Source organism: Protopterus annectens, chromosome 3.part0 (genome assembly GCF_019279795.1).
Source record: "Protopterus annectens isolate FY-2018-M chromosome 3.part0, PAN1.0, whole genome shotgun sequence".
Lineage (NCBI taxonomy): Eukaryota > Metazoa > Chordata > Ceratodontiformes > Protopteridae > Protopterus > Protopterus annectens.
The window spans coordinates 1,363,877,744-1,363,904,041 of record NC_056731.1 but is presented as its reverse complement, the minus strand read 5'-3'; the positions used below and the strand labels follow the sequence as shown (position 1 = coordinate 1,363,904,041).

Sequence of the window (26,298 nt, the reverse complement as noted above, 5' to 3'; positions counted from 1 at the left end):
ATGTCTGTCAGCCTGGGACGACATGCTCGACAAGCCGCATTGCTTCACAAGAGACGGCTTGCACCTGTCACCCCTAGGCTTTTGAATACTGGCCAAGGCTCTTGCTGCCCCCATAGTGCCTATTTTAGGCAAGGCTCAAAAGTCAAACCCACCTCCGTAAACAGCACAATTAACAAAAAACTGAGGGTTATGCTACTCAACGCCAGGAGTTTAAATCTCAAAATGCACGCGCTCTAATCAATCTTCAGTATGGAGAACGTTGAAATCTGTGCAGTTACTGAAACCTGGTTCAAGGATCCAGACAGCACCCCAGCACTACTGGGCTACAACTCATACCACACGTTTTGACCACAGAACACGGACCGAAACACAATAGGAGGGAGTGTTATCCATATTCATCAAGGATACCTACACCTCCAGGTTAGTGGCGCAGCATACCACCTCTGAGATCATCCATGTGCAACTAACATCAGGCAAATCTGCAATGCAAATTGTGGCCTGCTACAGATCACCCTCCATGACCCAGGATCACCACTCCACCTTTCTGGAGACACTGGAAAATATAAGGGTCCTACCAAACACCCTGATATTGGGCGATTTCAATTACCCTATCATTCACTGGGATAACTACTAGAGTACAAATTCCCAGGCCCAGTGCTTCCTGGAATTCATCAACTCAAATGCCCTGGATAAGCTGGTAAACTCCCCTACCAGAGGTGAAAACATATTGGACCTGGTCATCACCAACATGGGCGACAGGTGTTCCACACCGGAGGTCAACCCATCACTGGGTAGATCAGACCATAAACTAATCACTCTGGATGTTCACACCCCACCACCACCCCTAACTAAGGAAACCACAGTAAAAAACTTTTCTAAAGTAAACTTCACCTTACTTAAGACAGAGGTGGTAAGATTCACAGCCCCCATGCTAAAGGATAACGCTGCCCAAGATGCAGAAACCTTTACTAATGCACTCTATGAGCACCTACAAGGATGCATGGATCGCGCCATCCCTAGCAAAACCAAGACTCACCCCTCTAAGAGAAGGAAACATGTTTGCTGGACCCCTGCAATAAACAGGCTATACAATAGAAGGAGGAAACTAGTTCAGAAAAAAAGCAAATTCCAAGAAGGAAAGACATCCCTGATCAGTATCAGTAAGAAACTAAGGTCCCTCATGAAATCATCCAAGGCTAACTTTGAAAGAAAAATAGCCAAGGATTCAAAAGATAACCAGAAAGCCTTCTTTAGCTATGTTAAGAATCAAGATATGCACTGAACTAGTGCAAAATAGCACAAAACATACTGAACCTACTGATATTGCCAACATCCTGGCAGATAGATTCAGTGCAAACTTCACCCCCCTCTCACCTCCATAACGGCCCACAACAATACCAGAAAAGTGTAGTGTCCTAAAAATCACAGACGCACAGGTGAAAACAGCACTTTCAAAAGCCAAAAAAACAGCATCAATGGGACCAAGTGGTGTCCCAGGCTGCATCTTGCACGAACTACAGAACAAACTAACCCCCCAACTAAACACACTGTTCAACCTCAGCCTCTCCACAGGCTACGTGCCCATAGAATGGCAGACAGCAACGGTTATTTCTCTCCACAAAGGAGGGGCCACAACTGAACCTGGTAACTATCGCCCCATAAGCCTGACTAGCCTGGTCTGAAAGGCTATGGAGCGCATCATCATGGAACTCATTAACAAATACATTGGGAACCTCCAAACACTTGACCCGACCCAGCTCGGCTTTGTTAAGGGCAGATCATGCCTACTAAACCTGGTTGACTTCTTCGAGACAGTCACCAAGGCCATAGACGAGGGAAAGGTGGTTCACACAGCCAATCTTGACCTCGCCAAGGCTTTCGACAACATTCCCCACTCTGGTATTACAGAAAAACTCACCAGCCTGAACATAAACCCCTACGTCACGAGATGGGTTGCCAACTGGCTTACAGACAGAACTCACACGGTAAGAATAGCGGGCTACAGGTCCGACTCTAAACCAGTCACAAGTGCTGCCCCACAAGGCTTGGTCCTGGGACCCCTACTGTTCGGCATATACTTCTAAGTAGTACAGGCAAACACAGGAGGACTATGGCTAACCAAGTTTGCCGATGACTGCAAACTGGGCTCCATAATTGACTCTACGGCTGACACGGACATCCTCCAAAAGGAACTTACTAAGACGGATACCTGGTGTCAAAATCATGGCCTCAAGCTAAATGCCAAAAAATGCATAGTCATCCTGTTTGGGAAAAACAAAACACCCACAAATTACCACATAGGTGGCAGCCCCCTTAATACAGAAGAGGTAATAAGAGATCTGGGACCCAGGTAATTAACAATCTCTCCTTTGACAATCATATTGCCAAAGTAGTTAGGAAAACCTTCTATGTGGCCCATCTAATTACTAAAGGGTTCGCATCTAGAAATAAAGAGGTTATAGTGCCCCCTCTACTCATCACTCATTAGACCCATCATAGAGTACAATGCCCCATTTGGGATGTACCTCACAAGACACTTCCAACAGCTAGAAAGACCACAAAAGTACCTCACCAAGAGGATTACTGGTCTCAAACATATGTCCTATGCAGCCCGACTGAAAAACTCTGTCTGTACTCAGTGGCATATCGCTTACTTAGAGGTGATCTCTGCCTGACTTACAAAGCCATGTCCAACTCAGAATTGATGGACATGCTCCACCTAAAGAAATCCAAGTCACTGCGAGCCACGCGCTCTAGTAAGCTAAACCTCGCCACAACAATAAATAGAACATGCTGGAGGGATAGATTCCTGTCACAGAGACTCCCTATGCTTTGGAACAAAATTCCAAATTACATCAGGCAGAGCCCCTCACTAACACTCTTCAAGAGAAACCTTGACGAGTGGATGGGTAACAGAAAATACACCCCTGGGATCACTTCATTGGCTCTGCTTGACAAAGGATCAGTTAAATTAATCAATGGGGCGGCGAAAGCCAACACATTCTGGCTAGGCTTATAAATGCCCTTGGGCAGATAGCCTAGTACCTACCTATGAACCTATTAAAACTGTTGCAATCGGCTCTAACATTAAAGGTGAACTCCATACCAGAATCTGGATGTGTGAACCGGTTGCTGGGATCAATAAACTTACAATGTCTACAATTATGGCATGGAAAATGATTTGTGCATTTAATAATTTAGGATGTGTATAATGATGCACTCTTCTTTTAAAGGTATCATGTGTCTAATTAGCATAGTGATGTAACTGGTGTTGACGTATGAGCTGGACTATATATTGCTGAAGTTTCTGATTGTATTTTAGGTCTGATGAAGTGGTGTGTCTACATTACGAAAGTGCTTACTTAATAAATCATGATTTTATGAAATTATTCTGCCATTGGCTGGACCATCCAGAACTTTGTTTTTCTTACTGATTTGTTTAATCTCACTTCATTGGCTCTGCTTGACAAAGGATCAGTTAAATTAATCTGCTGAGATCCACTACGGGTCGCCAGTCCCCTGTTCTCTTTGGAATTAAAAAGAACCTTGAGTAAGTTCTTTGGTCTGTGGGGACTGTTTGGATGACTCTTGTCTAGCAACTTTTGAATTTCTAGAGTTGCCTGTTCCCTTTGACTGGGTGGAATGTCTGGGATGTTCTTTATGCTTGGGACGGGAAGGGAAAAGGGTATAGAGTAGCCTCTGGATAAGATGCTTTGTACCCACTTGTCTTTTGTTATTTCTAGCCAGGCTTCTTGGTACAAAGATAAGCGACCCAAGACTGCCTCCAGAGATGGACAGACAGGCCTCCTTTCAGGAGTGCTGAAAGGGCTTACCACAGAATGACTCCCTGTCTCCCTGATTTTGCAGAACCCCTCTGCCACGTGGACAGCATCTTCCATTACTGCTTCCCCCTCTGTCCCTGTGGGAAGAATCACCACGTGTCCAAAAAAAAACTCTGGGATTTTTGGAGCCACACTTTTCCTCCCTTTTGACCTATTGGGTAAGGTCTAGAAGGTAGGGAAAAATGGACTCCTACGGCAGAGAGGGTTTTTCCTTCTTGCTCACACCTGGTTAGTATGTCCTTAAATTTTGACCCGAACAAGGATGAGCCATCAAAAAGGACATTAACAAAGGAAGATTTAAAGGACTCCGCAAAGTCACACAAGCGCATCCAGGAATATAATTCCTGAATCCGTTGCTCTACTCGCTCCATCTGCTGCATAAGAAATGAGACTCATGGATGAATTAATCACAGAGTTTAAGGTAGAGAGCTGAGAGGAAACCATGCCTGATACCCTTGCAGCTGCTGAACCTTAGAGAGCATCTTCCACCTCTTTTAGGAGATCTCTTTGTAGCCTTGTAAAGTGCGTCAGATAATTCAGTGATCTGAGTGCAAAAGCCACTGAAGTGAATATGTGCTTTCCGTATCTTTCCATCATACAGAACTCCTTGTTCGATGGATGGACAGATGAAGATGTCTCTGAAAGTTCCTTTTTGGTGGCTGCAGCCACCACCATAGCATCTACTGAGACACCCTTGGTAAGAAAATCCTTGTCTGATTGTGCAGAAATAAACTTTCTTGGCCTTCGAGGAACAGGTTCCACTGAGTCTGGAGACTCCCATGCCTTTCGACTCACTAAATCCATGAGCTCATCGAAGGGCAGAGACACCCAAGTGGCGGAAGGGTGAGACCCGAAAGCATTCATGTATACAGACTCCCCATAAGGGTTGATGGACTTCCAGATACCTTTCTGTTTAAGAATCTCCAGGATGTCAGCAAAGGAGACATCCTCAGAGGGTGACTGTGGAGACCCTTCTGACTCATCAAGGTCTGTATCAGAAGTTACTGACTCCTCTGGGAAGGCTAAATGCTTCTTCTTGCAAAGTATCTTATGAGGGACCTCTTCAGAGGGGTAATGCTGGAGAGGTTTCAGAAGAGAGGTTCACCCAATGGGGCATCCTGTGGCTTAGGCTCTGCACATGTCTGTGGATGTTGTGGTGCCGAGAAAGATGCCGGTGGCTTTGGGGGAAGAATGTCTGGACCTGAGAGTGGACTTGTCTGAGCACTCTCCTCATCACCTCAAAAGCCCCCTGCCCCTGATCCGAGGAAACCTCTGGCTCTAAAGAGCCAGAAGGCAACCCTGAAACCAAGAAGATTGGCTCCAAGGCAGATGTAGGAGCCGAGCTCACCTGCACCAAAGCCCCGAGAGGCAAGTTCGGATCTGACAAGTGTCCGATCAGACTCTCCTCCCCGGACCCAACCAGACAGTGTCGGCTCCTAGACTTTTTGAGTTCAGATGGAACCGAGGATGTCAGAGTAGAAGTCGGGCTCAAAGATCCTGGGATATGTCTCAGTACCGACAGTTCCACTACAATTGGTTCCAGACATTCAGGTTTCAAGGTCCCAGGTCAGTTCAGAGGAGGAATCGATGTTGAAGGGGTAGTCTCGGTTAGTTCTGAATCCCTCTGGGTTGGAGCTGACAGTAGTTTGGCAAGTGTCCGTAAAAGCCGCCGCACCACACAATCCACGTCTTCATCACAAAGGCTCTTGGAGGACTGAGAGGAGGGAGCAGGAGATCTAACTGGTTGCAGCAAAGGAGATCTTAAGGTTGGAGAAACCAGCTCAAATTCCGGGGACCGGCTCTGTAACTGAAACTCCATCAGCACCAACACAGAAGAAGCAGACGAAGGAGATTTTTCGGGCCCAGCAGTCTCCGGTTCCAGAGATACTACTTTTGTCAATTTTCTAACTGGCTCTGATTGACTAGAAGAAGGAGATGACCTCTTTCTCGACTTCTCAAACTTAGAGGAAGATTTGGTCGATTTAGAAGTGCCCTGACCTCTTCAAGAGCTTCAGAGAATGGGATCTTGAGTAAACCTCTCACAATCAGTTTATTTTTCCTCTCAAGCAGCACTCTATGGCTGAATGAGTGCCAAATGGTGGGGGATTCCTGCAAATGAACTGCTCCACGGCGGTATACATAAACAGTATGCCCATCAGTGAGAGTGTATATATATATATATATATATATATATATATATATATATATATATATATATATATATATATATATTTTTTTTTTTTAAGAAAGAACACCACCAAAGAACAACCTTAACAATTACAGCAGAAAAAGGGGTAGCAGTTCTCTAACTTAAACAAAACTGCCTAAGTCATAAAGGGAGAAAAAAGGTAGCCTCTAACTGAAATGGGCAACAACAGCCCTCTAACGCAAATGAGCTGACACTAAGTAAACTTTAATAAAGGGGTAAAATAATATACTTTACGATACTCTCTAACTTAAACGAGCTTGTATTCTATTTAAATATACCAAAGGAAGCCCTCTAAGTAAAAATGGGCTTAAAGCAGTAAATTAAGGCTGGGATAGGGTGGGGAAGAAAGGCCTAGCGGAAAATGACAGCCAGAAGCGAACAACCACAAAAGCCAACATTCTAAACTAAGTATCAAATAAAACTTAAGTATTGAAAAGACAAATAGACAAAAATATTTCAAGAATAAGTAAAGAATTTTCCTACTTAGCCAGGGCCAACATGGAAGCACCCAATCTGTTTAGTGGCAAAAAAGATCTGGGGAACTTTCCTAGGGCATGAATGGGATAGGGATACAGCCACGAGCTAGTGGAAGACCTCGAGCTTTTGTACAAGGTCGAGTCGGAACCAAAGGACCGGTTCTGATCCTAACCAGTGAAGAATGAAGGCGAGATAGGACAACATCATATTTAGTATTTGTTATGAGAAAGGAGGGCTGAAATTTTCAGTCATCTCCTTTTGTCACACTTTTAAAGTACCTCAGCCGCAAAAAGACCAAAGCTCTTGAAGAGGTCAGGGCACTTCTCCCTATTTCTCTAAAGGAAAATTTAAAATATTAGATTTATCATCAGTCAGACTTTGAAAATGAAACCAATAAAGTCTTCGCAAGACTGATCCAGAAGGTGCAGCTCTGGAAGAATACTAAGACTCAGTATTATCTTAAGTACGTTTTAAAATAGGCTTGTTCACCAGAGAAGCAGCTGCAACAGAAGCATTTAATGAATTCTTTACCTCAGAAGAAAGAAGATTAACCAGTCTGCATGTTCCCAAAAGATAACAGTATCAACTTTAATGTATCAGACTGGCAAGCTAAAATCCTAAAAGTCAAAGTACTAGAGCAATACATTTCTTCTTTGTCAGTGGGAATGGGGTTAGCAGCGGTAACCTGTTTAGCAGCAGATTTGGACAGCAAAATAACTGCTGGATCTGCTTTAGGATTTGAAAACAGGCATGTGTGTGTCAGGGCTACCTTACATAACCTGCCTTGACTTCTCGGAAAAAGAAGGTTGACTCTCAGGTAAGCTAACAGCAGTGAGAAAGACACACACTAAGGCAAGCTACACAGGAGGAATAGTTGTAGCTTTTGGGCATCTGCAACTTAACAAACCGTAATACGTTTTCTGTACCACAGGAATTTCATTCTGCTCCAAATGAAAAAAAAAAACTCTTTCATCTTAGATAAACTTTCACAAAAGACATGTCTTCAGGAGGGAAAGCTGGTGACTACTTTCTTCAGAATCAGAATAGTTGCACTGGGAAGAAATTCCAGATACACTACCATCCCCATGTAATGTTTTCCCTTCTGACTGACAGCCTGTGTCAGAAAGAGAAAGGGCTCTTCTTTTTGTAGATTGAAGAATCAGAAGGTAAGGAAAAAGAAGAAATAAGCTATTTTTGCAAATCTCAGTAAATCAGCCCAGTCTGCAGGAATAGAAACAGTATATTGGGAAGTTTTCTCACTAAGCAAACCTTCCCTGAAAATGACAGACTCTTGGCTTGCACACCAATACCAGCATCTACATCCCCACATGGGCCAAGCAAAGACCCTTTACATGCCCCTTCCCCTGAAACTGACAAAAGTGACTCTCCATATAGCCACAGATGATGTGACTATTCCCTGATCTTTTGTGGCTGCAAGTGCTGTACCCAGAAGAAGAAAAAAGATGAAGTTTCCAAGGAAGAAAATGGTCGAAGCAGTGTCACTCACCAGTGACTGAGGCAATACAGGAGCCAGCCTGACACCCAAAGACTGCCCAACAATTTTCTTCTTTTTGTGATTGGGGAAAGTAAATCCATGGAGAATAGGGTGGGGTGGGGGGTAACTTCATAGATCCATAGGTAAACTAAGAGAGAGAGATGTCAAAAGTGGAAGGCAAAGTTTAAATAAGTTGATAAAGCATAACATGCAGAACAAATCATTCTGAGGTAAGTGAATCACTTGCAGTCCCACCAGAAGCATAGTATCCTATCCGAAATACACAAACACTGCAGTACTGAAACTTTAGCATAAAATGACACTTTTCCCCTCACAAAAAGTTATTTATTTAGTTGTCTTTGTTGACCGGGAAAAGTTCAGCTGGGTAAAACCCATTTTCAGCAGAGGTCCGGGGAGAAAAGCTCCACATTTAAGTTATACAAAGGATGCACATTTACAGTTGCAAGGTAAAACACCTGTACATGACCTTATTTATATGCTTTTCAAATATTTCTTACAAGAACATGACATTTTAACACAAAATCAAGAAGAAATTTAACGTATATTGGCCAATTATTGCATAGAAAAATAAAATACAATAATAGTTAATATATTTATAGCATGACGGCTGCAGGGAAAAGATCAAAACTGGGTGTTTCTGAGGGTTAGTAATAATTTACACACAGGCAAGTAGTAATGTAGCTTAAAAATAAGAGAAATATGAAAGGAGAAATTATGGAAATAAGCAGGAGGGTAAATGGACAGGGGAGGAATTGTAGTTAGTGGTGGGATGTGAGAAAAAGAGGAAAAGTTTAGAAAATTAATGCTGTAGGAGGAGGAGGAGCAATAAGGTACAAAAGACTGGGAAGCAAAGTGGCTGTAAGAGTTGGATAAAAGTAATCTGGGTAAAGCTAGTCAGGTGAGCAGGAAGAACAGAGCCAACTTTGGCATAGGTGCTGTTTAAGCAAAGTTTAGAAACTTAAAAAAACACCAACTGCCAGAACTCAAGCCCACAGAACAAAATCAGACAAATAACTACAAAAATACAGGTGGACTCAAAAGTGGCCAAGGAATCCAGTATATCTTTCATTTATTGTAGAAAAACATAAGCACTTTCACAGTGTAACAACTTCATCAGATGTGATAAAACAATCTGCTATATCTCATTAAATACCAATGAGAATTGCATCTAACCAATCACATGACATTCAAGTTTAAATGTGCCATGTGATCAAACTTATTTAAAACATCAAAGTAAAATAAACTTATACAAGTACAGGCATACATTTATTCTAAACTTTAAAAACTCACACAAAAATAATTTGCATAAAAATAAACACTGTAGAAATATTGTCTAAATGGTAAACATTTTATCTGAATAACGATCTGGCCTTTAACATGGGTTTAATTGGGACTTGTCATTGAGGCCATGTCCAAAATCACTCCTTAACCTAATAATCCATTTGGCCTCAAGTTGTTCAGTCAGATTTCTTGTGTCCCCCCATGAATACTCTCAAAAACTCACCAATGACCATGAATTTGAAACTGTGCTCATTACTGGTCTCTCTAACATGTCTGGCTAAGGCATTAGATATGCTCAATTTGCTAATGTGATATAAATGTTCTTTAATCCTATCTTTCAAAGGCCTATCTGTTTTTCCAATATAGAACTTATAGTATGATAAGCAGCGTACTAAATAAACAACATGTACTGTGTCTCAAGTAGCAGAAACATTAAATGTGCATTTCTTACATTGATCTGGATGCATAAAAGTTCCTACAGGATTTATGTACTTGCATTCTATAAAGTTACCGCATGGTTTAGCAAACTGGATAACATAATTAGAAGTTATGTACCTACCATAACGTTCCATGTTAGTTGTCTTCTCTCATCTTCTTTCTTGCTGGATGGGTTCGGAGCCGATCCTCGGCTCCGACTCGGCACTTGCTAAGCTCGAGAGCTAATTTTACCAGCTCGAGGCAACCCTATATCCCATGATGCAAGGCGGAGATTACTCAGATCTCGTTTGGTAGCTAAAGAAATAGCAGTATTTTCTTTCAACTTAGGAGGAAGAAATAAAAAATACTAAATAACATCATAACCCTCTAGAAAGGATCCACATAATCTAGTGACAGTAGGAGCTGAACAGCTAGAAAAAGGTAATAACCTCTTAATAGAAGATGTATAATCTTCTCGGTCTGACCAGGCTAGGGGGAAGGAGGGAGGCCAAGAAAGAAGGCGAGAGAAGACAACTAACATGGAATGTTATGGTAGGTACATAACTTCTAAATGTTAAGTTGTCAATCTCGCCTTCATTCTTGCTGGATGGGACCGCGTCCCTAGCACCTCTATCCTGGGTGGTGGCTCAACGGAACAGACTCTTGAGAACGGTGGAACCAAAATTTGCTCTGTCTCTGGAGACCAAATCTAATTTGTAATGTGAGACAAAGATATGAGGAGAGGCCCATGTGGCTGCTGCACAAATAGTATCTATTGGAAGTCTAGCTTGAAAAGCTGTAGATGTAGCTAGAGCTCCGGTAGAATGGGCTTTTGGATTAGAAACCAACTCTTTGCCTCTGAGCTGATAAATGTAAGTGATCACGGAAGACAGCCACCTAGATAAAATTACCTTAGAAACTGGAAGGCCTTTCCTGTTCTCTGCATAGGATAGAAAAAGTTGATAAGATTTCCTAAAAATTTTTGTCTTATCCAGATAATATCTCAGTTGACGGTGAACATCGAGATAATGTAACTTTTGTTCAGCTCTATCAGAATAATTCGGGAAAAATACTGGAAGATCAATTGACTGATTTAGGTTAGTCTGAGATGCCACCTTTGGTAATAAAGATGGATTAGTTCTTAGGGATACCCTATCTTTGTGGAATATTAGATAGGGAGGGCGAACACAGAGAGCATGAAGCTCAGATACTCTCCTGGCAGATGTAATGGCAACTAGAAAAAGTGTCTTCCAAGAAAGCAATTTCAAGGAACAGGCAGCTGCAGGTTCGAACGGGGGAAGAATCAAGGATGTTAAAACTAAATTTAGATCCCATTGTGGTGGGGGGTCTCTAATAGGAGGTTTCAATAAAAAGATACCTTGAAGGAACGCCTTGCAAAGTTTATGTGACATAATGTTGTGGTCCGAAAAGCCTATATGAAAATTTGAAATGGCTGCCAGTTGAACTTTCACTGTGGAAGAAGAGGATCCTGAATTAAAAATGTCGGCTAGGAAGTCCAACACCGAATGAATTGGAGCAGTATAGGGGTCTATGTTCCTAGCTTTTGCCCAGAAAGAGAAACGTCGCCATTTACTACTGTAGATCTTTCTGGTAGAAGATTTTAGGGAAGCTACTATGATATCCCGTACAGGATTAGAAATCATAGGAAGCCTGGCTAAGGATGGAAGTGGAGCAACCAAGCAGTGAGGTTGAGAGAAGGTATGGATTGGTGCAGTTGACCCGACTGGTGGGTCAGAAGATCTGGAACCGGGTCCAGATGCCATGGCTGTACCAAGAGATAATGATGTAGGAACGGAAACCATATCTGTCGAGGCCAATAAGGGGCAATGAGAGGTATCAGCGGAAAAGGGGAAAAGGCATAAAGAAGTCCCAGGGGCCAATCTTGGGTTAGAGCGTCTCTGGGGGGATGGCCTGGAAGGGGGAAGAGAGAGAAGAAGTCTGGGCATTTGCTGTTTTGAGGTGTAGCGAAAAGGTTGCAGCAAGGAAGGCCCCACTTCTGAAAAATCTCTTCCGTCACTGATTGTTTGAGAGACCACTCGTGAGGCATGAGAATAGCTCTGCTCAATCTGTCCGCTATGATGTTGGATTTCCCGGGGATGTGCATTGCTATCAGAAACCAGTGAGAGGAGATTGCCCATTGCCAAAGTCTGAGAACCTCTCGATACAGTGGATAGGACTTGGTTCCACCCTGTTTGTTTATATACCACACTACGGACATATTGTCCGTTTGGACTGCAATAGTTCCCAGGGGAAGAGAGTCGTTGAGGGCTTGCAACGTTAAAAGCACCGCTCTCATCTCCAGAACATTTATGTGCAGATGGTACTCGAAAGGTTGCCAAGTGCCATGGACCATTCTGCCCTGATAATGCCCTCCACCCGATCAGGGAGGCGTCCGATGTAACCGTGGCAACCGGGGCAAGAGGAACAAAAGGTCTGCCTTGATGGATTTGAGGGGACGATATCCACCAAGTCAAATGCCTTTTGCAAGCTGGAGTTACTATGATCTCGTGATGCATGGGAAGTTGTTGAAAGGACCATTGGGTGAATAGCATCCATTGTAGCAGCCGCATGTAAAAGCGGGCGAGGGGAAGAAGTGTTATGGCGGCCGCCATAAGACCCAGTACTTTCAGAGCAAATCTGGCCTGAATTTTGTTGCTGAAGAGAATCACTTGGACGTGTCTTTGAATGTCCAAGATCCTTTGGTCTGTCAACCTTGCAGAAAGTTGTACGGTGTCCAAATTTGCGCCTATAAAAGTAATATATTGACAAGGCGACAAGGCAGATTTTTCGAAATTTATAGAAATTCCTAGCCCTCTGCAAGTGTGAATGGTGTAATTTCTGGCTTGGAGAAGCTGATGCCTGATGATGGCAGTGAGGAGCCAGTCGTCTAGATATGGAAACACCTGGAATCCTTGACGTCTCAGGTGAGCCGCAACCACTGCCATGCATTTGGTGAACACTCTGGGGGCTGTAGTGAGTCCAAAGGGCAGGGCTCTGAATTGTAAGTGACTGGTCCCCAGCCGAAAGCGGAGAAATCTTCTGGAGCATCTGTGAATTTTTATGTGATAGTACGCATCCTGAAGATCTATCGAGCACATCCAATTGTCCTTGCCCAGAAAGGGCAGAATGGACTGAAGCATGACCATCCGGAATCTTGATTTCTTTACAAACTTGTTGAGTTTGCTCAGATCTAATATTGGTCTCCAGTCCCCTGTCTTTTTTGGAACTAAAAAGAACCTTGAGTAGATTCCGGATCCTATTTGGTCCGCTGGGACTGGATAGATGGCTCTTTTTACTAGCAGTTTTGATATTTCTAGTACCGCTAGTTCCCTTAGACCGGGTGGAACGTCTGGAAGGGTTCCCTTTTGTTGAAGTGGGGTTTGAATAAAGGGAATTTTGTAACCCTCGGATATAACTGACTGTACCCATTTGTCTTGAGAAAGGGAAAGCCAGGCTATTGGGTACAGCGATAATTTCCCCCCGACTGCCTCCGAAGGTGGACAATCGGGCAACATCTCAGGGATGCTGGAAGGGTTTGTCAGAAAGAGGCTCTCTGCTACTCTGATTCTGCGGACCCCCTCTGCCCCTAGGGCGGCGTCTATTATTGTTACCCCCTCTGCCTCTGAGGGTAAACTGACTTCGTGCATCAGGCATGACTCCTTGAGATTTGTGGAACCACATTTTCCCTCCCTTCTGTCCTTTGGGGTAAGGTCTAGAAGGGGTGGAGAAATGGACTCCTACGGCAGAAAGAGTCTTGCCATCTTGTTCGCATCTAGTCAAAGTGTCTTTCACTTGCGGACCGAACAAGGTCGAGCCATCAAAAGGGGAGTTTGTGAAAGACGCCTTGAAGGGGTCTGCAAAGTTACAAAGCCGCATCTGGGACTGATGCCTTAGAGCCACTCCTGTGCCTGCGGCCCTACTCGCTCCATCGGCTGCGTAAGAAATGAGCCGCATGGAGGAGTTAGCAATCGAGTTAAGGATTCCTAGCTGTGAGCTAATCTTATCCTGAGACCCAGCAGCTGACGGATCCTGTAAAACTTCTCCCAACTCTTTAAGAACATCTCTTTGAAGGCGGGTGAAGTGGCATAAGTAGTTCAGCGATCTCATGGCAAAAGTCGCTGAAGAAAAAATCCGCTTACCATACCTGTCCATAGTCCTAGAATCCTTATTAGGAGGATGAACAGGTACTGAAGGATCAGCTAATTCCTTCTTGGTGGCAGCAGCCACCACCATGGCATCAACTGGGACACCTTTTGTTAAGTATTGCCTATCTTGTGGGGCTGTAATAAATTTTGAAGGTCTCCTGGGGGTAGGTTCCACTGAATCCGGAGCCATCCACGCCTTCCGAGCCACTACTTCCATGAGAGGGTCGAAAGGTGGAGACACCCAGGAGGTGGAGGGTCGAGATCCGAATGCCTCCAGGTATACTGACTCGTCCTCGGAGGGATTAAGTGAGGGCCAGTTCCCCCTCTGTTTAAGGATTTCAAGGATGTCTGAAAATGAGACATCCTCAGAGGAGGACCTTGGGGACCCCTCCGACTCATCCAAGTCAGTATCTGATGTAGTAGACTCAGGGTAGTCTAAATGTTTCCTCTTACATGTCCTCTTATGGGAGGGTTCTCCTGATGGATCAGGAGAAGCCTCGGAAGAGGAAGATATTCCCAATGGGGAAACCTGAGGCATTGGATCTCTGGGTCCGGGAGCAAGAGAGTGGGAAGAGACGTCAGCAGGCATTGTAGTGGGAGGAGCTGATGGAACTGTCCGTTGACTAAGCCCAGGGGCTAGTACACTCCTCATCACCTCCAAGGCTCCCCCATCAGAGAGACCAAAAGGTTCCCGCTCCGAAGAGATAGGAACCCCAGGCCTCACCGAGAGGGAAGGCTCCGAGGCAGATGTCGGGGCCGAGCTCACCAACGGCGAAGCTCCGAGAGGGGGAACGGGGTCGGACAGGGTCCGATGCCACTCGCCCCCTCGGAGCCGACGAGAGAGACTAGACGCCCGGATCCCTCCAATGAAGGTCTCAAGGAGGAAATCGGAGCCGAGGACGACGGAGCCGAAAGGGGTGGTATCGGCTCCGAAGTCACAACGGTACCAGTTCCGAGGAGCTCCGGCTCCGAACTCTGCAAGAGAGTCGAAGGAGGAATGCTCGGTGGATGTGATATAGCTACCGTCTGTTGAGATGGGCTATGAAGTATTTGGGCCAATGCCTGAGACTTTAATAGTCTACTCACCACTCTCTCAAGGTCGTGATCAGATAGCCTGGATGACCGAGAAGATCGGCTCCGATGGCTCCGCTCCGAGAGCAAAGGCGATCTCGGAGCCGAATGTATGGATTCCACTGAAGGGGATCGAGATCTCTTTCTTGAGATCAATGGAGCCATCGGAGCCGAAGTTACGTCGGCTCCAGCCGGAGCCGACACTGAGTGTCTTGATCTAGTAGCATCGGCGCCGGATGGAGCCGATACTGAGACTGACATGGAAAGATCGGCTCCAGCCAGAGCCGATCTCGAGCCTGGTGATGAAGGACCTGAAGCAGACAGCTTGGAAGCTTGAGCCGAAGGCTTAACAGGCTTCGAGGGCTTCCCCGGAACCGACTTAGTCGGGGAGCTCTCGGGCTTTAATAAGCCCCTTAATATAAGTTTATTTTTTCATTCCTGCAGGAATCTTGGGCTGAAAGCATGACAGATAGCACACGAGTCCTGCAGGTGCAAAGGTCCCAGGCAATAAACACAAGAAGTGTGACTGTCTGTCAGAGACATCTTCTGACAGCATGAGTCACACTTCTTGAAGCCCGAGACCTTAGTGTCCTTCGACATAACTGTGTCGATGAACAATAGTAACACAATCACACACAACAACACTCAGTCCAACAAAATAATTTAAAATAATTAAATTAAATTACATTAAACAGGGAAAACACACAGTCACACACAAACAATCCCTGACAGGAAAAATTTAGGGAGGGGAAGGCCTAAGGCCTGACTAGGGACAAAGGGAATTTTTAGTCAAAAAGAAGGGAACACTGACGGGAATAGGGCTAAGGTGAGTCGATTATTAACTAAAATATAATATATATATATATATATATATATATATATATATATATAAAATGAAAGGGGGGTAGACTAAAGTCTCTGAAAAGTTCACTTACCAAGAGCTGGTAAAAGAAGGCACCTCATTAGCGAAGCGGCAAATGAGATCTGGGTAATCTCTGCCTTGCATCATGGGATATAGGGTTGCCTCGAGCTGGTAAAATTAGCTCTCGAGCTTAGCAAGTGCCGAGTCGGAGCCGAGGATCGGCTCCGAACCCATCCAGCAAGAATGAAGGTGAGATTGACAACTTAACATTTGCCTTTTCAAAGGTCTTATATTTTTGAACAAAAACCTTGGTTGAGCATCTACTAATTCTCTAATCTCATCATCAGTGGTCAACATTGGCCAGAATCTTTTAATAACATTTGTATAAGAACTTACATTATTAGAATAATGCAAGGTACCCTTAAAGAATTATATAGATCCTGCAGGAACTTTTATGCACAAGATGGTAGAATTTTTGAGAGTATTCGTGGGGGGGGGGGGGGGGGGGGCATAAGAAATGTGACTGAACAACTTGAGGCCAAATAGATTAGGTTAAGGGGTGATTTTGGACATGGCCTCAATGACAAAGTCCCCATTAAACCCATGTTAAAGGCCAGATTGTTATTCAGATAAAACTTTTACCATTTAGACAATATTTCTACAGTCGCAAGTAAAAAGTGACCTCACACCAAGATGAAGCTGGAACTTTCCAATAATTCCAAAATAGCAAACAGTAGAGAACGAAAAGTTCCACAACCACGGCTTAAAACAACTTCACTTTTATTTGCATCAAAAAAACACAGTAAGCACTTTCAAACTCTCAATCTGAAGAAGAACTGAGAGTTTAAAGTGCTTACTGTGTTTTTTTTGCTGCAAATAAAAGTGAAGTTGTTTTAAGCCGTGGTTGTGGAACAATTCGTTCTCTACTGTTTAATATTTCTACAGTGTTTATATTTATGTAAATTATTTTTAAGTTTTTAAAGTTTAGAATGGATGTATGTCTGTACTTATATACAAGTTTCTTTTAGTTTGAGGTTTTAAATAACTTTACTCGCATGGCACCTTTAATCTTGAATGTCATGTGATCGGTTAGATGCAATTCTCATTGGTATTTAATGAGATATAGCCAATTGTTTTATCACATCTGATGAAGCAGTTATACTGTGAAAGTGCTTGTGTGTGTTTTTTTACAATAAACAAAATACATACTGAATTCCTTGGCCACTTTTGAGTCCACCTGTATTTTTAAAGTTTAGAAACTATTTTAAATTTTCTGTTTCAACTGTGTGGGGATTTCATTCCAGAGCTTTGACATACAAAGGGAGTTGAAAAAGTCTCTAGCAATGTTGAACGTCTTACTGATACATACTAAGAGTCTATTGCTAGAGCGAAGGTCTCTAGTGGTGAATAGTATAGTAGAGTTGGAAGTATAAATGATTAATCAGAGTTGTCACAGTTACAGAGCCATGATTGCTGTAGGTGGAATTTTAAGGCCTTTCTGAAGGATGCAATGGAAGTTGTGGCTAAGATGTTGGGGGGGGGGGGGGGTTGTTCCAATGTTTAGCAATAGTGTTGCTATAGAGGGATATGCCTTCAGAATTACTGGCTATGGTCACATCTAATAGGAGTGTTTGAGTGGATCGTAGGACTCTAGTTTTGGTGCTTGGGTGTAGTATGTTTTGTAGAGCAGGGTTTTTTTTCAGGGTAGTGAAGAAATTTGTGGGTTAGCATGTTGATTGTAAAGAATGAGATGGGGAAGTTCCAGCCATTTAACTTGTTTAAGGGGAATGCAGTGGTGTGTTCTGTGAGGAGTATTGGTTGCAAATTTGAGTGTTTTATAATAACATACTTTCAGCTTGGAAAGCTCAGATTTCCTGAGGTTGGTGAAAACTGGTGAAGCATACAAGAGAGTGGAAATGAGATGTGTCTATGCAATAGTAGCTCTGTTGGAGTCAGGAACTGTTTGTTTCTGTATTGCATAGCAAGGTTTTTATGAACTTTTTTAAGGTATTGGATATATTTATTTGTATTTTTCCCTATAACTCTTCCTCTCCTTTTTCCACCACACAATGCTATCCTTACTGCTATATTTCTCCCACTTCTAATCTCACTAGCCTTAAGCACTTCCTACCACAATGACCTCCATATCTTCCCCTCTTCCCCCACCTTTCCCTTTTCCCAGATCTCTTCCAACATATAACCAAGCTGCACTAACTATTGCCCCCTCTCTTTTCTCTCTCTTCCCCTTTCAATGTCTTAAATTTAAACTCATGGCCTACCCCGCTCTTAGTCCTAAGCCCAAACTCAAGTACCTCATTCCCCTTACTGGCCACCCTCTCCTTTTCCATCTTGTCTTTGCTCTTCTGGTTTCTGGTGACATCCATCCCAATCCTGGTCCCTCCACTCCCTCTCCACCTTCATCTGCTGCCCCCCCAATAACATCCTCAAATATCTCCAGTCTCAAACATCTCTCTATCTCTGCAATGAACATCCAAAGCCTAAACAACAAAACATCCAAACTTCACGCATGGTTGGCCCAACACAAACCTCACATCCTGGCCACATCGGAATCCTGGCTCAAACCTCATATCAATTCCTCTTAATTTCTCCCACATCAATACAATATCTATAGGTCTGATAGGACACCCAAAAAAGGTGGTGGGGTGGCTATCCTGTACTCTCTGACGCTAACACCTATAGACATTACTCTGCCTAGTTTCTCACCTGCTGAACTACTGCTCCTAGACTGCCACATCAATAACTATAGGAAGTTTGCTATTGCCGCTATCTATATACCCCCAGGTAAAAACATCCCTATCCTTGAAAATATACTCTCCTATGAAACCATCATTCTTGGAGATGTTAATATAGATTGGAACTCTTATTGGTGACTCACCCCAACATTTCATAAACCTGTACGGATTCTCACAACTGATCACTACCCCTATCCACTACAGTAAAAATGCTACTGGTTCCACAATTGACTGGATCCTGACCAACTTTCCAAACAACTATTGTAACCCTTCTACCTTCCCTGACTCTATTAGTGACCATTCTCCCATCTCTATCTTAAGGCACTCTCCTCATCTCTCTAAGCCCCACCTCTACAGAGATTGTAAGAAAAAAGAAGTTATGTACTTACCATAACGTTCCATCTGAGTAGGTAACTTCATTTGTCTGCAACCTGTGGGCATCGGATCCGTCCTCGGATCCGAGCCGGCAGCTTTCCAAGCTAAAATATCCGAGCTCTCAGCTCCTCCCCCTTACCCATAATGCCCTGCCACCTCCCTCCAGTCCTCAGATCGAGTTTGCCTAAAACAAGAAACAGACTAAGACCCTCGAAAGAGAAACACTAACCTAATGTAAGACCAGGTGAAACCTGGTGTCATGGAATAACCACAAAAAAGGTTAGGGGGAAGGAGGGGGGGGGTCGGTTGCAGACAAATGAAGTTACCTACTCAGATGGAACGTTATGGTGAGTACATAACTTCTTTATCTGCAGTAGTTAACTTCATTTGATCAGCAACCTGTGGGACAGAGTCCCCAGCTACCTAAATCCTTGGGCAGACCTCAAGGAAGGATATTCCGGAGCACTGCGGAGCCAAATGAGGCCCTACTCCTGGATATCAGATCCAACTTATAATGAGAAATGAAGGTATGAGAAGAGGACCAAGTCGCTGCTGAGCAGATGTCGTCTAGAGGTACTCTCGACCAGAATGCTGCAGAAGTAGCCATAGACCTGGTAGAATGGGGTTCAAGGCTGGCCGGAGGCTAAATAAGCATGCCTGATGCATTGGGATATCCATCTGGCCAAGGTAACTTTTGTAATAGGCTTACCCATAGATGGTTTAGCGAAAGAAACAAAAAGTTGATCTGATTTCCTAGAAGTAGCCGTCCTGAGCAAGTAAAAACGCAATTGTCTGTGCACATCCAATAAGTGCAATCTGTATTCCCCTTTGTTCTGAAAGTTGGGGAAAAACACAGGCAAATTAATGGATTGGTTGATATTGGATTCGGAGGCTGCCTTAGGCAAGAAAGGAGGGTTAGTCCTGAGAGACACTCTGTCCTTATGGAAGACCAGATATGGGGGTTTCAGGCAAAGGGCTTGAAGCTCAGATACTCTCCTGGCTGAAGTAATTGCAATCAGGAAGGCCGTTTTCCAAGATAGAAATTTTAACTCAACCGAAGCAGCTGGTTCAAAGGGTGGGTCAGTCAAGGCCTGAAGAACCAAGGTTAAGTCCCAAGGTGGAACCGCATTCTTGACAGGAGGTTTCAACAGGAAAGTGCTCTTCAAAAAGGTTTTGCATATCTTAGCGGATGCTAAGGGGCCAAGGTTATCCCCAATGTGGAAATGGGAAATAGCTGCCATTTGGACTTTGACTGTAGAAGTACTAGCTCCTTGGTAAAAGATATGGGGCAAGAATTCAAGAACCGTTGGGATGGGAGCAGTAAAAGGATCTAAATTTCTATTTTTGGCCCAGATGGAAAACCGCTTCCATTTACTTCTGTAGATCTTTCTAGTAGAAGGTTTATGCACCGCTACCAGAGTAGATTTTATGGGAGACGAGATACCGGGAGTCCTTGCAATTAGTGGAACTGGATCAACCAAGCAGTGAGCTTGAGGTCGCCCAGGTTTGGGGGTTGTAATCCCGCAGGATGAGAGATCAGATCCGGAATGGGATCTAAGGTCCAAGGAGGAACTACACTGAGACTGCAGGTAAGGGAACCAGATCTGGCGAGGCCAGAATGGGGCTATGAGGATTATCTTGCTCCCCAACCAATGAGCTTTCTGCAGAAATTTTGTCATTAGCGGAAGAGGAGGATAAGCATACAGGAGACCGGGGGGTCAAGCATGCACCAGGGCGTCTCTGGGGCTCTCCCCTGTTGGGGGAATCAGAGTGAAAAACTCGCTGCATTTTGTGCTTGAAGGAGAAGCAAAAAGATCGCAGCAAGGTTAACCCCATCTGAGGAAGATCTGATTCGCTACTGATGGGTTTAGAGACCACTCATAAGGTGTGAGGATTGAGCAACTCAGCTTGTCCGCTAGAATGTTGGACTGACCCGCAATGTGCGTTGCCATCAGAAAGCAGTTGGTGGAAATCGCCTATTCCCAAACTCACATAGCCTCTCGACAAAGAGGGTAAGATCTGGTTCCTCCCTGTTTGTTGATATACCAGACTACTGCCATGTTGTCTGTCTGAACTGCAGTAGTCCCCAGAGGAAGAAGGTCTTGAAGGGCCTGCAATGCTAGAAGCACCGCCCTCATCTCCAGGACATTGATATGCAGAATGGTCTCTAAGGGAGTCCACGTGCCTTGGACAGTTCTGCCCATAGAATACCCCCCCACCCGAGGCAAGAAGCGTCAGTGGTCAGCGTGGCTTGGGGTTGAGGCATCACAAATGGTCTCCCCTCCCGCAGCTCTTGGGAATGGAGCCACCAAAGAAGGGAGTTCCTGCAAACCCTGCTCAGGGGAACTGGGGACTCCAATGGGTGGAGTAGGAGAGACCATTGAACTTGAAGAGTCCATTGTAGGACTCTCATATGCAATCTTGCTAAAGGTGATAGGCTTATGGCTGCCACCATGGAGCCCAGGGCTCTCAGGACCAACTCTGCAGGTGGGGCTGGAGACTGTAGAAGCGCCATTAAGTGTAGTGACAAGTTGTGCAACCTGTCCGTTGTTAGAAAGGCTTTGGCTTGTCATGTATTTATCCTGGCCCCTATAAAATCCAGAACTTGCACAGGATGAAGAGACGACTTCTGAAAATTTATAGTAAGGCCTAGATGTTGGGCCATGGCTAGGGAGTAATCCCTGGCGGAGCAAAGCAGATGCTTGGTGGGGGCGGTGAGGAGTCAATTGTCCAGGTACAGAAAGACTTGAATTCCCTGAAGTCTCAGGTGGGCTGCTACAACTGCCACGACCTTGGTGAACACCCTGGGGGCTGTGGTGAGGCTGAACGGGAGAACCCTGAACTGAAAGTGACTGGCTCCTAGCCGAAAGCGGAGAAACCTCCTGGACCGTCTGTCCATGAGAATGTGGTAGCACATATCCTTGAAGTCTATGGAGCACATCCAGTCATTCTACTGTAAGACAGGGAGACTAGATTGCAGAGTGACCATCCAGAATTTCTCTTTGGCAATGAACAGGTTTAGAGATGACAGGTCCAGAATTGGCCTTAAGTCCCCTGTCTTTTTTGGCACCAAAAAGAACCTGGAGTAATTGCCTAATCCGGACTGCTCTGGAAGGACGTGCTGGATGGCCCGTTTTTCTAGCAACTTTGAAATTACTGAAGCCGCCGCCTCTCTCTGATCGGGTGGAACATCGGGAAGGTGCTTTGTTAGAAGGGGAAGATGCAGAAAGGGAATAGTGTAACCTCTGGATATTATTCGGAGCACCCAACGATCTGTAGTAATGGACTCCCAACTTTGTAGGTGCTACGAAAAACGTCCCCCGACTGCCTCCAGAGAGGGACAGCCGGGCAAGCCCTCAGGGCTGCTGCACGGGTCAGTCTGAGAAAGGTTCTCTGGACCCGAAATTCCTTGGCCCCCCTCTGCCTCTGGGCCAGCATCCACCTTGTCCTCCTCTGCCTCTGAAGGACGAGGGGTCCGGAGTGGGACGGGACTGCTGGGACTTCCGGAACCACATCTTCTTCTGTCCTCTCTGGTTCCTTGAGAAGGACCTTTGAGTATTAGAGAAGCAGATCCCGACGGCAGACAGCATCTTCCCATTTTTCTTGCTCTGGAGAAGCGTGTCGTGGACGGTTTTGCCGAATAGCATAGAACCGTCAAAGGGAGCATTCGCGAAGGATGCCTTGAAGGGTTCCGCAAAGTCACAAAGGCGAAGCCAGACGTGGTGCCGTAAGGCGACCCCTGCTCTGCTAGCTTTAGCCACTCCCTCCGTGGCATGGGAGAGCAGCCGCATGGAAGTGTTAGAAATTGATTTTAGAGTGGCCATGCGAGACGAGAAGGTCCGTTTGTCCTCGGCCGCCATGGACTCTGGGGGAGCTCCAGAGTATTCCTTTATCAAGTCCCGCTGGAGCCTGATGACATGTGCCAGGTAATTCAGTGCCCTTATGGGAAAGGTAGCTGAAGCAAACATCCGCTTTCCAATACGGTCCATCGTCTGAGATTCCTTATCAGGAGGATGGACCAAGAAACTTTCCTGTGCTAGTTCCTTCTTAGTGGCAACCGCCACCACCGTGGCATCTATTGGGGACCTTTTATTCCATGCCTGTCTGTCAGAAGGGGGACTGAGTATTTTGTCAGTTTTTTTTAGGGATTGGCTCCACGTTGTCCAGCTCCTTCCAAGCCCTGGTAGTAATCAAGTCTACCAGGGGATCAGCCGGGGGGGACACCCAAGAGGTAGACGGGCCTGCGTCAAACGCCTCCAGAAACAGACTCATCAGAGGAAGGTTTTTGGGCAGACCACCCCCCTCGGATACGTAGCATTTCCATAATGTCTCCAAAGGAGACTTCTTCAGGGGGTGACCTTGGGGAACCTTCCCCTTCCTCTAAGTCCGTGTCCTCCGTTAGGGACTCAGGGGAGTCCATGTGCCTCCTTTTGCACTTTCGTTTGTGAGGCACCTCCTCGGAGGGACTGTCCGAGGAGGGCTCACCAACGGGGTCCTGTTCCCCGATGGGAACCAACTGGAGTGCCGACGCAGGCTGTCCCTGGGGCCGGATGATGGAAGATAGGCCCAAATGCATGGGAGTGACGGGTGGATCCATAGCCCAGACCGGAGACCTGGAACTTCTCGACAGAACCCTCTCCACTACGTCAAAAGCCGAGGGTGAACCACTCTCCCCTGGCTCAGAGAGCAGCTCCCTCAGCTCCGACGCAAGGACCGGTGTCGGAGCGAATGGACCCGAAAGGGGAGCGTGCTCTGACTAAAATAGAGCCGAAGACACACTCACCCCTGCAGATCCGAAGCTCAGCTCTTGGCCCCGAGAGCTCGGATCCGACATGCTCGAGGGTACTGTTGGCGCCGACTCCCCGGGTCCGAGATGGCTCGGATCCAAAGACTCCAAAACCCGATTGCGAATCGGAGAAGGAGCAATTGGGGCAAAGAAAGGGGCCGAGCTCCCCCCAGAGGGGGGAGGCAGGAGCACCCCCATCTGCATCTAGGCCTGCAAGAATCGACGCATCATCCAGTCCAAATCAGTGTCAGGCATGCTTCTGGTGGACCTCGAAGAGGTCGCTGAAGCGGGCTGGGAAGGCCGCCTCGAAGACCTAGAGGGAGACCGGTACTCTTCCTCCGGCTCAGGAGAAAAGCAGGGGGAATGGGGCCGAGAGGGTGGAGACCCGGAAACCCTCTGGGAGAGCTAACTACCTTAGCTGGTGGAGCAGAGAGATGAGACTCTGCCCGCCTCTTATAGCTTTTATGCCGCTCCTTGTCCTTGTGCCTCTTCTCTCTAGAAGAAGAGTCCCCCTCTCCCTGAGAGACAGAGGGAGGTTGAGTCCCAGTCAGGGGAGGGGGAACTGAAGGCAGGACAGCCGCAGCCGTGGCTGGTGCCTTAGAGGGAGAGGAGGAAGAAGAATCCATGGGCAAAAGCCCTGCCAGGATTAACTTATTCCTCCTATCCCTCAGAGCCCGGGGGTTGAAGGCCGCACACACTTGGCAGCCAGAAGACAAGTGGGCTACCCCTAGGCAGAGAACGCACTGAGTGTGGTCATCCGCTGGGGACAGCTTATGGCCACACTCAGTGCATATTGAAAAAATGGCCTTAGGCCCTTCAGCCATCGCACGACCAACACACACACAATAAAGGGGAGGGAAAAATTAAATTTTAAATAGTAAGTTTACCACAAGAAAACCGAAAAAAAGTATATAGACAGAAACTAGAGGCCTACTACACTCGCTCAACACACAAAAATCTTAGAAAAAGTTTTAAACGTTTTTCAAAGCTCTCACTCAACGCCAGGAGTTCGTCGCTAGTAGCTATCAGAAGCCGCGGCAAACGAGATCTGAGGACTGGAGGGAGGTGGCAGGGCATTATGGGTAAGGGGAGGAGCTGAGAGCTCGGATCTTTTAGCTTGGAAAGCTGCCGGCTCGGATCTGAAGACGAATCCGATACCCACAGGTTGCTGATCAAATGAAGTTAACTACTCCAGATCTAACTTTTCCCCTGAAACCTTTAACTATAGAATCTCTGCCATCAAATGGTCTTTCCTAAAAACTCTCCAACTCAATGAATACTAAATTCAACCAATTTTGCACCCTGACTCTCCAAAGCTACTCACGCTTTGATGCATGAAAGAGATGCTCTATGGAAAAAAATGGCAAACCACTAAAACTCCCACCTTTCTCCAAGGTTATAAGCAACTCAGAAATCGTGTAAAAAAATGATTATTTTGGATAAACGCCAATATTTCACTACATTTCAAAGCTCTCACCCAAATGACCCCAAAAATTTCTGGAGTACCATCAACTCCCTGCTACACATTGGTTCTCCTACCATCTCTAACCCTTTCCCCTATCACTCTCCCTCTGAAACTGCAGACTTACTCAACAAACACTTCATAGACAGCATCTCTAAACTACTACCCTCTGGTCACTCTGCTCATCCCAACTCTTCTATGTCACCCTCACCTCCCCCTAAACCTCTGTGCTCCTCTGTCTCTCAGCCGTTTACCTTGCAACCTGTTTCTACTAAATATATCAAACCCATGCTTCTTAAACTAAAACCATGCTCTCCATCCACTGATAAATTCCCACCTCAATTTTTGAAAATTGCTGACTCTCTTGCATATCCAGTATCTATTTTAATCAACCACTCCATTCAGGAATCTGCCGTACTGGAAATATGGAAATCCTTCTATACCACTACACTGCACAAAGGTATCAACTCTGTTGAACCCTGTAATTATAGACCAATCGCTATTCTCTCACTGCTGTCTAAGATGCTTGAAAAATGTGTACATACTAAAGTACTGTTCTATCTCATTCAGAAAATTCTCCTCACCTCTTCGCAACATGGTTTCTGCCCTAAACACAAAACATTGACTGCCTTACTATCCTTTACTCAAAAGGTTGCAGAAGCTAGTGACAACAACCACCTCGCCTCCTGTCTATGCCTTGATCTCTCTAAAGCCTTCGACACCGTCTCATCCCATCCTTCTTAAACTCTCAGACCTAAACCTCTCCCCTCCTATTCCTGGTTGGTTCCAGTCCTACCTTACTGGCAGAAAAACAAGCTGTTAGATGGCAGCAGGCTTTCTCACCCTTCCTTGCTGTTCAAACATGAGAACACCAAGGCTCCATACTTGGACCGCTCCTTTTCAACATTTTTACCAACAACCTACATTCATCCTGCAGTTTCTCATCTGTAATAGAAGAGTAGAGACGTCTGCATATTGTATCTCCAATACTATCTCTGAACCACACACACTAACACAGAATTCCTTTATCCATGTTGAAAAATGGCTCAGAAATAATCAACTAATCCTTAACCCAAAGAGA

The 26,298-nt window shown here is 45.3% G+C and overlaps 1 protein-coding gene across 1 annotated transcript in view; it reads right to left on the bottom strand.

The window, feature by feature from the left end:
* The window catches only part of PDE7A (phosphodiesterase 7A), a 1,297,734-nt gene that overhangs the window by 273,318 nt on the left and 998,118 nt on the right, over positions 1-26,298 (bottom strand). The window lies entirely within an intron of this gene.